This window comes from Saccostrea cucullata, unplaced genomic scaffold (genome assembly GCF_032062105.1).
Source record: "Saccostrea cucullata isolate Sc308-1 unplaced genomic scaffold, CSIRO_AGI_Scuc_v1 ctg468, whole genome shotgun sequence".
NCBI classification, from domain to species: Eukaryota; Metazoa; Mollusca; class Bivalvia; order Ostreida; family Ostreidae; genus Saccostrea; species Saccostrea cuccullata.
This window is the reverse complement of record NW_026926068.1, coordinates 356,958-365,237: the sequence shown is the minus strand read 5'-3', so window position 1 is coordinate 365,237 and position 8,280 is coordinate 356,958. Positions and strand designations below refer to the sequence as shown.

General features: G+C 32.1%; 1 long non-coding RNA gene across 2 annotated transcripts; it reads left to right on the top strand.

Moving 5' to 3' along the window:
- The first annotated feature begins 2,714 nt into the window (after positions 1 to 2,714).
- On the top strand, positions 2,715 to 7,876 carry LOC134270641 (uncharacterized). 2 transcript variants are annotated; one of them, XR_009992860.1, is made up of 5 exons: positions 2,715 to 3,216; positions 3,441 to 3,654; positions 5,013 to 5,073; positions 5,249 to 5,315; positions 7,095 to 7,876. It is a non-coding gene; the product is annotated as an uncharacterized LOC134270641 (long non-coding RNA). The 2 variants fall into 2 exon arrangements; XR_009992859.1 differs by having other exon boundaries at positions 2,715 to 3,654.
- Positions 7,877 to 8,280: the final 404 nt, after the last annotated feature.

The following is an 8,280-nucleotide window of genomic DNA, read 5'->3' as shown; positions in this document are numbered from 1 at the left end:
CAAATCAGCTGTCGGTGCAACACTGACGATGTCAAAACGAAGCTCAACGAGTTTTTTTAATATGTAAACTGTGCCTCTAATAAAATTCAATAAAGCATAAAGTCGACACTATATAAAATTTTCATTTAGTTACCAAATTATACATCTAAAATACTAGTGCGAAGTTAATTTTTTTAGTAGACAATTTCACAATCCCGGACATAATTATAACTGATCGAATTGTTTACAAGCGATCTTCACTTAGGCCTATGACGTCCTTCATCTGTCTTTTCAGATCGTCTTTTTTAGTGGTCTATTCTATTCTATCGGATAACCTGTCAAGTCAACCTCAAACCCCTTCAACTAGAGATAAACCTGATACACTTATTTATGTTTGTGTTTTTTCATCATTAGCATATCTTTTCCGATGGTACAGCAGTAATATCCCGCTTTGTAACAATTTGCTGCTCCATATAACTTGCCAAATATACTATATTTTACAATTTTACAATGTCTAATTTAAAGTGTTTTGGAACATATCCTCATATAACTGTCATTAATAATATCAAATAAAGAAATTTTAAAACAAAAGTACACCATTATAACATATCAATGTAGGTAAGTTTTGTGACATTAAATGTCCGAAAGTTGTAATAAGATAGCAAACTTCATTAACAATCTAGACCTTCAATACACAATCGTGCCATCGCTATCGCACCGTTGCGTTATCTCGCTATCATCGTCATCGCATTGTCGCGACATTGCATCATCGTAAAAGCGCTATCGCACCTTCGCCTCATCGCTATTGCGCCATCGCTTCGTCGTCATCGCATTATCGCGTAATCGCACTATCGACCCAAAACTCGATAGTGCAATAATGCTATAGAGAACTGCGTGGCCATATCCTGATTCCATACTTTTTAATTGAATAGTTATAATTTAGAAAATAGTATACTGATGAAATTTTGTTTGAACGTTGTCAAAGAGTACACAAATATTGGCTAATGAACAAGTTCTACCGAAAACTTTTTCTATAACAGGAATTTTAACAACCAATCTGTGATATCACTTGTCTTTTTCTTTTTCGATACATTTATTTTCTTTTTTTTCAAGTGATATCTAAAATCAAAGTTCGTTGAAGATAATGTATCAGAGTTTGAAAAAAAAGATAAATAAAAGATATGGAAAATGTAATAAAAATAATTCGAGGAACCGTATACTCGAGCAGAAAAGTAAACAAATGATCGGTTACTTAAAACGCCCGGATTGAACACTGATGTTTAAGGATCTTTAGAATTATTTTTTTCATTCCATTTTCATTTATAGAAAGGCACATAGGTTGTAATGTTGACGTGGGTTCTTTTATTTTGCGGTTTGTTGAATTTTCTTTCTGAATTTGATATCTTTCAAATTCTTAGCAGTTAAAGAGAACCCAATATAACACCAAAAAATTCACATGTTTCAGTTTCCATATAAAACCTTTAAACTAACAAAGAATTGCATAATTGATAAACAGTGTTTGACAAAGATTACTTTATCGGACCGTGAACCTAATGATAGACCAGTGAAGACGTCAAATGAATTTTTTTCCGTATTCAAAAGACATTTAAAATGAACAATAAACCATGTCGTAAACGTAATTGAAGAACACCCAAATTATAAAATCAAACTTTTTTTTTATTCTAAACAAAAAAAAATTTTTTTTATTCAACGCAGAAATAGGAAAATGGTTTGCTTCAAGTTTAAGATGGAGTGTAAATGCACATAATAAGTAAGTTTAACACAGAGAAATACCAAATTTTGTTTTAATTTTCATTCGAGAAGTTTTCTCAAAATAGGAATAATTTTATTTTTTTTTTATATTAACTAAATATGACGCGAAAGTATCAGTAGATGGGGTACTAGAAATAATTCTGGCTGCCGTATATATTGCTACCACCTCCGATTGTGAGGACTCCAACTCGGCGCATTGTGACACTCTTGTCCCAACACAATCAGTTATTTTTGCATTTGATGAATTTGTTTGCATAAGTGCAGTTAAGTTTTTGAAAATAACGAGCCAATTCAATTCTCCCCTTCTTTCGCTGTTCTGCACATGTGTTTTTGCGGTATAATTTGCTTTAATAGAACATGGGCTGAAAAAGTTCGATTTTTTATAATGCGAATTTCTAGAGTTGGTTGATCCGTAAAACTAAAACTAAAAATATCGTCGCCTAACGTACATGAAATACCTAGAGTGAAATGCTCTATACATTGAATGATATTGAATAATATTATTGTGATTTTCCCTACAAAGTCAATTAGTTTGTTCTTTCTCAAATTTCAAAATATCTCATGTAATATAAGCATTTTTTTTTTAAAAACAAGCTCCTTGAATTTTATTTCAGGTTCTAAACTATCAAAAGCATAAAGATGAAGTTTTGGTATGTCTTTATCATATTTTTTTTCAACTGCTTTTCTATTTTTACGGAGTCAGACGAGCAGGATTATAAAGCACAATTAAATGTTAAAAAAAGTTTAGCGAATGTATCAAAGAATGTGATTGAATCGTGCAATCTTTTTGTCTCTAACATTCTACAATTAATTGAATGAGTCCACAAGCATGACAGTCTACTATTTGTTAATACAAATCAAAAGCGACACACGGTTTTTGTCGGTTTACTCACTTTACTGCATACTTTATTTACTTCATCACCAAAAACAATAGAGTTTCTTTTTTACTTAAGTACAGCTATTTATAAGAACCAGGCAGAAATGAAAATAAGTGATTCATGATAGTGATAGATTTTTCAAAAACTATCATATTTACATTAAGATACATCAAACTAAATACTTGATCACAGTTATAAATGGATTTCCAGCATAGTTGATTAAAAAATGAATTCAATATATACTGAAACAGTCAACAATATCCATTGAAAGGTGTCTGTACGTGCAGGTGATTTTTTAAGAAGGCCCGCACTCTCCTTGAATGTGAATTATAAAATATTGAACATCTAGTATCAAAGAGTAAAAAACAATTAAAAAACCCATGGGTTATTTTAAATACGGATAGATATTGTGATTTTAAATTATGTAAAAACATGAAATTCTAGTTATCTCCCTTGGCACTCTTTAATAAAAGGAGTTGGAAAGAGTGTATTTAACTCTTCAGTTTAGAAGGGGAGGATTAAGAAATGTTTGTGATTTCATCTTCATTTTGGAAGTTTTGCCAGTTTTCATACATCCAAGGGGCATGTAAGTCTAAAATTTTTATTAGAAAAATATAATCTTAGGATAAAAAAAATAACTGCCTGCAATTTGCTTAATTTTATCTGACAAAAACAAAATTTTATTTCCTAAACATGCTAAGAGTTTGAGTGTTTTGAAAAAGGCTAACTTGTTTAACAATAACTTCAAAACTACTTAAATTCAGTTAAATTTGGGGAAAAACATTTAATTTTGTACTGGAATTTGAACAGTAGCTCGCTGCTGGGGATTAGAGTATGATGAGTATCTCTCCTTTCCGTCGATACTCCCTTAGTACTGCAATATACACAGTTGACTGGAAGAAATCCTCGACCTCAGCATACATGAAGCCATATAGCAAGAAGCAGTGAAAGCCACAGCAGAGATTAGGTGGAGCATAATTTTTTCTACGTCTCGGCGCTTCTATGGATGTCATATTTAGATCAGGTATTTAATACATAACACAGACAAATGTCTAGACAAAGACAATATTGACTTTTTTTTTTCAAATTGAAAAAGGGAAAGTCAAGAAAAAATGATAGCAAACATACAGGTTGACTGCTAGTAAAAGTTATCAGTCCTGCTAAAAATCTACCAGCCTAGCTGAGAAAATAATTGTCTTTTGTAAAATTTATTTTTGAAACTAGAGGTACTGTGAGCAATGAGCAAATGATACGGCCTCCCATATGAATATAATAGTGTCCATGTTTTGCTATAGGAAAATATTATATTAATAATGCCATACTTTCGTACAATACCACTATGTTTTTGCCTAATTTTACTCTTAAAAACACAAAATCTCAGGAGCTTCTGGGGCTTTGCCCCCTGGACCCCCTTCATTCAAACTATGGTATGGCTAACATATGAATGTACCTTGGAACATCACTATCAAGATCCCTTGTCTGAACAAAGTTATCCATGCCCCCCCCTCTCCCCCTTTTAATCACAAATCCTGTACTGCTCATGATACCATTAGTTGATTTGGAAGCGAGTAATCAAATTATTAAATTTTGATTAATGAAAACTTTAAACAAGTCCAGATGGGCTTCAATATGTGCAAATTGGTAAGCCCACAGCAAAATTTGTGTGTCTCGGGCGGTCAGGCGCACTGTTGTTTCAAACACTGTTTTCGGAATGGCCAATGGGTCCTTCTTAAAATAGTGAATATTTAATTAAGCCCTGAAAAAACTCAGATGTTATGGCAAAACCTTAATTACTATTTTTCTTATTCATTTAATCAAAATGTAAAATTGTGCCCTTTCAAACTGTATATTTGCAAACTTATATGTGTATGATATTCTTCAAATGCATTTCCTTTTATTTGAATTATAAATGAGGGTGGTGAGTCCTACAAAATTTAACTGACAAGCAAAACAAGTTACAACCAATAAAATACTGTTATGGTTTTATCAGTTGAAACGGGGGGAGGGGGTGTTAAAGCCATAAAACCCTATCCGAATGGGGGAGGGGGGCTTCCCAAATATTCCTACAAACAAATATATACACACATAGAAAGAGAGAGATTTATAAATATGAGAGCACATACAATATGCATGGGTTTCTGCCAATGTTTTCATCTAATTTGGGTTTAAAACTTAAAAAATAAAATTTGATCCTACAAAACTAGAACTCTTTTTCAATTTATAACTAATAGTAATTGAATTCATGATGATATCACTAGTACATGGGGGAAGGGGGGGGGGGTAACTAAATATTTATTATCAATAATTCAAAAGCTAAATTGTTATTTAAATGTATGCATTCTCTTGTCACATGATGAATTTCATGATTTGTTATCATTTCAGATGCAATCTGAGCCTTGTTCTGAATTTCAAAATCCCCTTTTACAACACCTGCACAGCTGAGGTAATGTAAACTTAAAAATTGAGGACAACCATCACCAAGAAAAGATTATCAATTCAACTAATGTTAGTGTTATATATACTTTATATTATTTATGTATCATTAGATTATTCGGTATTTTGTGTTAACAACTTGCAGTTTTTTTTAATTATCATTAAGAACATTCCTTTTCGTTTAGCAATCAAGGGCCTTTAGACTAAGGGCTGAATTATAGTGAACACTACCATTCAGAGATTTTGAAACAGGTATATATTTCTTCTGATCTTGATTCTCTGAATTTTTTAGCTCACCTGAGTTGAAGGCTCAAGTGATCTTTTCTAATCAAAGTTTGTCTTTTGTCTGTCATTGTCATTATTCAAGGGGAGAGAATTACAAAATTAATAGCATTACTGATATCTTCTCAAGAACCAATGGCCCAGGAAATATGAAACTTATGTGGAACCATTGTCGGGTAGTGTAGATTCAAATTTTTCAAATCATCAACCCCATGTGTAGGACGGGGCCACAGCGGATGATCAGAGTTTAACATAGGAATACATAAAAAAAATATTTTAAAATCTTCTTCGGATCTTCGGATACAGCAAGTCTTGATTGGTAATATTTATATGAAAGCATTTTCAGGTGGTGTAGATTCAAGTTTGATCAAATCATGACCCCGGGGATAGGGTGGGACCACAAAGGCCAATCAAAGTTTAACTAAGAATATAGAGAAAAAATCCTTTAAAAATATTCTTCCAAAGAACAGAAAAGCCTTTAAGTTATATATACATATGGAAGCAATTTCTTGTAGTGTAGATTTGTTCAAATCATGAACCCCCCCCCCCCCCCCCAGGTATAGGGTGGGGCTACAATAAAAGTGTTCAAACTTGTAGGGAAAAGCTCACACTTAGTCAAAAATAAGTACCCTGTAAGCATCCTTAGTGTAGATTCAGTTATGTTCAATCATACCCCTCTCTCTCTCTCTCCCTTACAGGGAGAGGTCAGGACCACATATGCTTTTAAGCTTTTCAATACAAAGCTGATTTTTGATTTTTATCCAAGCCAGGTGAGTGATATGGCCCTGGGTCTCTTGTTAAATCATTTTTCTACACATATACATGTATGTACAGTGCAACTCGGTTATAAAAAACTAGGACCTGTAAAAGTACTTAGCTATATAATTCGTTATATCCATATTTGTAATTTTGTAATATTTATATAGTTGGGGATCCAAGAAGACTTCACTATATCCGTGAATTCACAATATCAGTGTTTGTACTAAACAAGTTTTACTGCAGTTACATGTATGTGGAAGCCAAATAGGCGTAAAAGATGTATAATTGTATGTCATCTGCATTATTTTGTTCAATCCATACAAATGTTTCTTTGAATATTGGAAACTAAAATCAGTAGAAAGTTAGAAATTAAAATTTGTAAAATGCAGCATATCTAAACAGAATTTTTGTTGTTGAAAAAAAAAACCCTTTTCAGATGAGCAAGGCTGTAATAGTTATACTAATATTCAGAATCAAATAACAGCTAACTACTTGAGGCAAGGATGGGGTGAGGGTTGAAGAAGGGGTTACATCACTTGAAAATTTAGAGAAGAATTGTAGAGCTGAGGTTTTTCTCAAGAACCACAGGGCCAATTTTTACCAAACTTGGCAGAGCTAAGACCCCTTACAAGGGGTGATAATCAAGAAAAGAGAAAAAATAGGGAGCCACTGGGTCAGAAAAGCTGAAACTTGTGTTAAAGCGTCCAGGGATTAAGTGTAGATTCTAAATTGTTTAAATCATGTCCCCCTCCTCCTAAGAATAGAGCTAAACCAAAATAGGTATTACAAGTAGGAAAATCTGGTATAGAACAGCAAGACCAGTTACTCTGGTGAGTGTTATGGACCATGGCCTTCTTGTATTCGTGATCATGATCATAGAGAAAACGAACCATAGCTACTCTCCTCCTTCAACAGCAACAAGAAAAAATTGCTTTACGGAATGCTTATTTTCATTAACAAAGTTCAAATTTTGAATTATATTTTTTCCAGATTGATGAATGAATCACATGCATTGTGTCAGAGGAATCTAGCTGGAGCACCTATTTAGCAGCCAGGACACATAGATGTACCTGTACAGTTGATACAGATAATCTCAACAGCACATTTCTAAATGATGGCCAAAAAAATCTAAAAATGACACTGTCAGTTTAAAACTTTTTGAAAGAAATCCAGACCAGAAACAAAGGATATTGATTTTTAAGCTCCTCCAAATGTAAAAGGGGTTTTATTGAAACCAAGTCCAGGATACACCCAAGGATATTTAATATTACACCCCTTCAACATAAAATTTTGAATTTTAGTTTGCCTATCTAGTCAAGAACATGGATTTTTTTTTACATTTGATACACTTTATAATGTTATATTGAGATTTTTTCAAGATTTCTTTACTGTAAACTATGTATTTCAGCAAAAAGTACATTTACAGATGATTTTTCAAAAATTGCTTTAAAAATACAATTGAAATATTTAGATCTCATGTCTCATAAATGGTTAATCACAGTTACCACAGAAACCAAATATTTGTTTTAAAGAAGTTAGGTACAAAAAAAAATGTTGTGTCTTTCAGTATTTTAGCTAATGGCCACTCGTACAGTTTTCTTCATACAAGCTAATCACATTGACTAAATTGTATAGGCAAATACAATATTTTTGGAGATGCTGTCATGGTAACCAGATACAAATCACAAAAGCATATTTAAAAAATATATTTTCATGCATTTACAATAAACTGTGAAAATAATACATGTATGTTAGTCAGTAATTATTTTGTATTTTATGGAGATTTTGTAAAGTCAATTTATTTAAAAAAGCATTTCCAGAATAATTTGTTACCATTTCTATCCCATGCTTTCACTTTTCTTTAACATGTGGGATTTTTTTTAACTATGCTCTTAAAAATGGTTATTATTGTGAAAAATGAATTTTTGTGACATTTTGTTGCCATGGTAACAGAATATTATTTAAAAACCCATGGGTTTTATTTAATTTTATTGAAATTAAGAAAGTGCTCTTTCTATTCCACATTATCAGATTTCTTTAACATGTGGGATTTTTTCTTTCTATGCTCATAAAAACGGTTATTATTGTGAAAAATGAATTTTTGTGACATTTCGTTGCCATGGTAACAGAATATTTTTAAATAACCCATGGGTTTTATTTAATTTTATTAAAATTA